Below are 7728 nucleotides of genomic sequence, written 5' to 3'. Positions count from 1 at the left end.
GTTTACAGGACTTAATACTTTTTTAAATGTGATGAGAAGTTAGAGTTGCTGCAGTAAGTTGCCTCCTCCTCATGATGGCTCTGTTGGTTCATTATAGTGGGAAGGAGCACAAGTCACAACTGTTGAACACAGATTCTGTTTATTTCTATTCCGTTCATGTTCACGCTGACTGCAAGAGCTTTTATGTTCTATTCACAAAAACCCTCAAATAATTTCATTTATGTTTTAGCTATAATGCTACAGATCTTCTGGATACATGCTCCTGTAGGACTTGTTGACAGACCCCTAATATTAGCCTTGAAATATTTTGCCTACATTGCATAAACAAACTTTGGGATTTTTTTCTAATTCAACCAAGGGAGAAATGAATTCTGGGCTGAATTGAATGATCCTGAAAGCAATGATTGTGTAAACACTGCTCTTTAATTGCATTCAACTACTGAAGCAGCTTGTTTGTTTACAGCTCCCAAATCTAAGTGAATATAAAACTAAGTGATGTGATTTATTCTGGACCCAGATGTTAACACGAAAAAGTCTGCATAGCCTTATACTACCACAGATGTGTGAGAGACTGTGATTCAGTATCCCTGTACTTAATAAAGTGCACCAATATTCAAAGATGACAGCAAGCCTGGTGTTGTTGGCGCTGGTGATTTTGTGTAAACATACACGAAATAGCCAAAAGTTTGTTAGCACTTGGCCATGACCTTGTTGGACATCCTATTCCCACACCTTTGGCACTAATGCCTTTTGCAGCTATAATAGCTTCTAGTGTTCTACTGTAGAAAGTCTGTCCACAAGATTTTGGTGTGTGTCAGTGTGAATTTGTGCACAGTTACACAAACAGTATTTATCAAGGTATTTAATAGGGTTGAGGTCAGGGATCTGGGCTTTGTGTACAGTCAAGTTGAACCCAAAAACTGCTGCCCAAAGTTGGAAGGGTATAATGTATATAATATAATTGATTTAATACTTCTCGTATCAATGGGACCGGCTAAAACACATGAACTGAATAATCAGGAGAGGTGTCCATATACCTTCAGCTGTATTGTGTATTTATTTGAATTACACACGAATCTGTCTGCGTTTCTAGATATGCTGTGTACAAATTAATTTGTTCCACAATTTTGTCTCTCTGCTGCAGTTTTTTTTGTAGTTGGGATGTGGACCAGTCTCTGTTTGTGTTTGATGAGCATGACATTTGCAAATTGATTCTGCCTTCAGGCAGCCTGGATACACTTCAGGATCTTGTCACTGTAATTCAAGAGACATTTCGAATTCTAATGTTTGCACTGGTGCCTCCAGCTTCGGATTTCACAGGTAAGCTTTTTACTTTTACTTCAACTGAAGGCATTAAAGACAAGGACATATTGAAGATTAAGCAAGTTCAAGCAATTATCCCCAGTCTCAGTGCAGAAGATGAATTTTATTTAGTAGATAAGTCTGTTGATAGTATCTCTTGTCACTCAGCTGGATGTCAGGTACAATCCGGCTGTTCTTCTCTGATTAAAGTGTCAAATCTTGCCATTCAGTAAAACAGTGAGACAGCTAAAGATGAAACTGAAGGTACGGTATAACCGTTCTCTATAATACATGCATTATCCTACACACTCAAAGTGTAACCCTCAAGGTTTTGGTGATATACACTTACTAGCCACTTTGTAAGACACACTGGTGTACCTGCCTGCTTATATAACCAGTCAGGTAGAACCAGTGCAGTGCATAAAAACATCAGAACATGGGTGCTTGGGGGTGCAGGTCTGGTCAGGTGCTCTACAGACACAGTCGGCTGTGTCTAAGGGAGGAAGAACCAGATGTAATATTGCTGTGACACTGACTCCTACTGTCTGGTCGAACAGCTGTCACAAAGAATAACTGAAGCGTGTCCCTCTGTGTGGGTTTTACTGCTCTATGTAGAAGTCCACCGCTGACTGGTAAAAAGAAGAGCCAGAAAACATCCAGAGAGCAGCAGTTCTATAGGTTATGTTGAGAAAAAGGTAGAAGGAGCATTTCCGGACTGGTTTGAAATGACAACAAGGCTAAAACTGTGATAGAAATCGCAGGAGTGGATGTTGCCACTCCTTTACTGGGCACATAACATATCCTGGTTGGATGAATCTCAATATTTTTAATGACATGTCGATGGTTGGGTTAGAATTTGGCATAAACAGCATAAATCCATGGACATGCTGTAAAATGTAAAGCAGAAAAATGCTCCAGATTTGTAAAATAAATAGTAATTCTGAGTGGAATCAATATACTGTATATATAAACAAGTAATTCTAAATAGATTCTAAATACATAATGAATTATGTGAGAAAAAAAAAAACATATGAATTTAAACGTTCTTTTTTGTGGTCGACTGCGGCTCTTTTTTTTTCGTACAGAGAATCGTGCTGTGCACTTTGTATTCTTACACCACTCACGCCAGTGCAACAACCAAACAATAAGAGTCACTCGGACAAGGCTATTATGAGCAGGGTTTTATGGCTGACTGTAGCTCTCAAAGGACAAGAGAAGGCTGAAATATGAAGGATGTATTATTATTCAGGCATTGTACTATTTATTTGTTATAATGTATTCACACTGATGAATAAAGCATTTCAACCCATAAGTGAATCAATTAGAGGATAAAAGCCAGTGTGCTGAGGACTATAATGAGAGATCAAAAATTCAGAGAGCCATTTAACCTGGCCGTGAAGAGCGCAGGGAAATGTTTTGTGAAAATGCAGGGGTTCATGCTGCGTCCTTTTTATGGTCTTACAAAATAATTTTTAACCTTTTCATTTCAAGACACAATTATGGATGTATACAAGACATTTTTATTTACTTCTTAGGTACTGGAACTGCTAGCAGTCATACTGATACAGAAACAGGTATACTGGTACTGAAACAAATCAGTCCAAACGTTTAAACCTGGCGAAACCTGACTAATGTGACATCAAGTGTCATTTTGTTGAAGTTGCAGAATTTTATGGTTGTGATGTTCGTGTGATGTCTCTCGGGCCAGACCTCTCTGATGAGATTAAAGCCTGGAAAATATGATGGGAAATTTGGGCCTAAATGTAGGTAGGAGATGCTCAGATGGCACAGAAGATTCAAGGAATATCTGGACAGGACTGGGGCCTGTCCAGATATTTCTTGAGAAAGAATACATACAGTACAACCCTACAGCATTTGCATAAGAACTGAATAAGATGGTATTTGGGTGGTGCAGTGGTTCAAATGCCAGACTGTGTTGCCAACCTAGACAGGCACCCAAGTAGGCACAGTTTTTGTGCCCTCTGCTGTCTGGTTAAGAACTATGGTGGGGTATGTGTGGAACTAATATCCTTTCTTGCTTTGAGACTCCACCACTGTCTGGTTAAGAACTATGGTGGGGTATGTGTGGAACTTCTAGCCTTTCTTGCTTTGAGACTCCACCACTGTCTGGTTAAGAACTATGGTGGGGTATGCATGGAACTTCTAGCCTTTCTTGCTTTGAGACTCCACCACTGTCTGTCTAAGAACTATGGTGGGGTATGTATGGAACTCACAGCCTTTCTTGCTTTGAGACTACATCACTGATTGGTTAAGAACTATGGTGGGGTATGTATGGAACTTCTAGCCTTTCTTGCTTTAAGACTTCACCACTGTTAGGTCAACAGATGCGGCCGGCAACTGTGCACATGCCCAGAAGTCTCAGTTCTCCTCAGCCAGTGTGGGGGTGGTGCAGACAGCAAAAGAACTGCAAAAGATTTGGTTAAATATAAGAAAAAATAAGAGAAAAAGAAAATAAGAAAAATATTTCTGAAACGTTTACGTTCAATAGCTATATTGTTTACTTTAGAGTGACACATCTTGTGTGCAGTGTGTACATGGAACTCTTTGAGTCTTGGAGAGGATATAGAAAAACTGTGACAATAAAGGTAAATACTTCAGTGACATTTTACCAAACTTCAAATCAAAAAAGTGAATGACTGGCAAAAAGTTGGCTTCGGGAGACTACACTAGAAAAGCCTTGATTGAAGAGTTGGAAGGAAACTCCGAGTTTACTAAAAAATCTGCCAATTATAATTTTTAAAAAGTGTCAAAAATACAGTGGTCTGATAACACTAAATGTTATTTAAGCAACTGGAATTTGGCCATAAAATGTACATAAAATGTAATGTGAGAAAGATTTTTTGGATGTTGCCCACTCCTGCTTTTAGTCATTAGCTTTCCTCTGCTTTCAGTAATGTATAATGGATTATATGTTTTAAGCTGTTATGTACTTTTCACTAGACAAACGTTTGAAAGCATGAGGTCCTACTCATCTACAGAAATGAAAGGCTGCTTCATGCATCTACAGATGTCCAGTGATGCTGACTGGCAATGCAAAAATTGCTTGAAGGTTTGGAATAAATGAAAAGCTGCTATCCATCCATCCATCCATCTATTCATCCATCCATCCATTTGGTGTCATCATGAAATGAGTTCAGTCTGTGACTTGAATCACATGACCATGAGCTTGTTGGTTTACCATGGAGCTTCTTTACAGCCGACTCTTCTTTATAGACATGTGCATTTTCAGCATTTAGCAGATGATTGTATCCAGTTGTGACAGTATACAATCTAAGCAATTGAGGGTTAAGGGCCTTGCTCAAGGGCCCAACAGTGGCAACCTGGCAGTGGTGAGGCTTGAATTGTCAACCTTTTGATTACTGGACCAGTACCCTAACCACTACACTACAGCTGCCCTACACTAGGCTACAGAGGGGCACATCTATACTAGAACACTAAAGAACCCTTCCCAAACTGTTACCACAATGTTTAATTTCATTCAATTTTCTTTAACAGCTGGTCAGATCGCGGCAGGTCTATTTCCCCAAGGAAACACTAGTGCAAGGCAATGGCACACCTATCCAATGATGGTCTTCACCTACCACCCCCCTCATCACAGATGAACGCCCGGCCAACTGATAGCAGTGGTGGTGGGCAAGCGTAATAGACCACTGCACCACTGCATAATTTATTTTTATATACATTTTTATACATCTGTTAGCAGTGTTTGTGACTGAACCACCTGAACTCAATAAGTAGGAGGGGTATGCACATACTTTTGGACATAGAGTGTTGAATGATCATTGTGCCAGAAGGGAAATTTGGGACCTGGGATTTGATCAGATGTCATTATTTGTATTGTAACTGCAAAAGTTTTTAAATGAATCTTAGCCACATTTGGGGCTTTTACATTTTCAGCACTGTTAAAGAAGCTCAGCTTTTCTTTAATCGCTCGTGCTATAGAACCATGATGTTTTTGTTGTTTACCACACGTTTATGTTTTTCAATTAAAGAGAAATTGAAACTAGAAGACACTGAGCTTACTAAGTTGTGCACAGTGATCTTCATGCTGGGTTATGACAGTTCGCTACAGACATGGTGTATAAACAAACTATACTATAGTTTCATTTTACAAGGCTAAAATATAAAACTTAAACAGAGCATGTAATATTACCTTTGTACTGTTTTTCTGTGCTTTGCTTTATTCAGAGAATAATTATGGATTTTTAGACTTTTTAACCCTGTAATGTTTTTTTCCCCGGGTTTGGTCACCCCTGGCCATTTACATATTTGTTAGCATGACCTGTACAGAACCCAGTATAAAAAATAAACACAAGAGAACTATGATTTTTTTGGGCGTATGTTAATTTAAATTTGATATACCTTTAATTTATGGACTCCCCTCTGATGGTAAAGTCTAGCCAATAGTACTGCTGGGGATTCAAAATAAACATAATTTCTGTTAACTATATACAGTGGAACCTCTATTTAACAGATTTTGGATTTAACAGACACAATCAGAAAAACCAAATGTCTGATCTGATTGTTTAAAATTTCCTTGAAAAGCAAACCAAGACCAGAACTTCAGTAACTATCCACTACCTGGTGCACAACTCTCTGTTTACATGAGTGATAGGTTTAATTTGGTCGGGAGGCTTGCTTTGTTCTCACCTTTTTCTCTGTTTTATGCTTAGTTATGCACCAGCAGTGCTTCAGACTCCACCACCACACAAGGTAAATGAAATTTCTCCCCACTAGTACAGTACACCAATTTTAATATTTATTTACAGGCATTACATTACATATTTACATTTCTATTTATGTTGTTCATTTGACTGTTTATCATATGTGCATGTTTAGCACTTTTGTGGACGTTAGTGCTGTGTTTTCGTATATTTTCGCACTCCCTGGAAAAAAAAACCTTGCTGCTTCAGACAATCGCATTTTACGGGCCAGTGCTCCCTCCTTTAGTCTGTTAAATCGAGGCTCCACTGTATTTACATAAGGAAGAAATATAGCCTTGTGAAATAAATCATATATATTCAAATAATTTCCAAATTCTACATATTTCTGTGGAAATAACGTAGTAATAATGTGGAATTATGAGCCACATACTTCTCTTTTATTCCCAGCACCTGTTTGAAATTGACTGTAACTATGCAGATATCTGATTTGTCACTATAAATGTTTTTAAAAAGCAGAACATAAAAGAGTGGGAGAACGGAATTCAAGCATTAAGCAGCAACAAAACACATGATTGTAAAATCTGGAGATCAGACATTCACCATGCTGTGGATAAAATTTTGACCCATTCTTCCTTTCAGAGGAGCATTATTCCAGCCACACTGAATGCTTTTACGTATGAACTGGCTCTTTAAAATCATGCTGCAGCATACACTGATTAGGCATAACATTATGACCACCTTCCTAATATTGTGTTGGTCCCCCCCTTTTTTAGCCTCATACGCAACAAACTGTGATGCACTGTGTATTCTGACACCTTTATATCAGAACCAGCATTAACGTAGCTCATCTGTTGGATCGGACCACACGGGCCAGCCTTCGCTCCCTACGTGCATCAATGAGCCTTGGCCGCCCATGACCCTGTCCCCGGTTTACCACTGTTTACCACTGTTTATTGTGACTGAACCACCTGAACTCAATAAGTAGGAGGGGTATGCACATACTTTTGGACATAGAGTGTTGAATGATCATTGTGCCAGAAGGGAAATTTGGGACCTGGGATTTGATCAGATGTCATTATTTGTATTGTAACTGCAAAAGTTTTTAAATGAATCTTAGCCACATTTGGGGCTTTTACATTTTCAGCACTGTTAAAGAAGCTCAGCTTTTCTTTAATCGCTCGTGCTATAGAACCATGATGTTTTTGTTGTTTACCACACGTTTATGTTTTTCAATTAAAGAGAAATTGAAACTAGAAGACACTGAGCTTACTAAGTTGTGCACAGTGATCTTCATGCTGGGTTATGACAGTTCGCTACAGACATGGTGTATAAACAAACTATACTATAGTTTCATTTTACAAGGCTAAAATATAAAACTTAAACAGAGCATGTAATATTACCTTTGTACTGTTTTTCTGTGCTTTGCTTTATTCAGAGAATAATTATGGATTTTTAGACTTTTTAACCCTGTAATGTTTTTTTCCCCGGGTTTGGTCACCCCTGGCCATTTACATATTTGTTAGCATGACCTGTACAGAACCCAGTATAAAAAATAAACACAAGAGAACTATGATTTTTTTGGGCGTATGTTAATTTAAATTTGATATACCTTTAATTTATGGACTCCCCTCTGATGGTAAAGTCTAGCCAATAGTACTGCTGGGGATTCAAAATAAACATAATTTCTGTTAACTATATACAGTGGAACCTCTATTTAACAGATTTTGGATTTAACAGACAC

Source organism: Trichomycterus rosablanca, chromosome 2 (assembly GCF_030014385.1).
Source record: "Trichomycterus rosablanca isolate fTriRos1 chromosome 2, fTriRos1.hap1, whole genome shotgun sequence".
Taxonomy (NCBI): domain Eukaryota; kingdom Metazoa; phylum Chordata; class Actinopteri; order Siluriformes; family Trichomycteridae; genus Trichomycterus; species Trichomycterus rosablanca.
The sequence above is the reverse complement of the archived record's forward strand: the minus strand, read 5'-3'. Positions refer to the sequence as shown.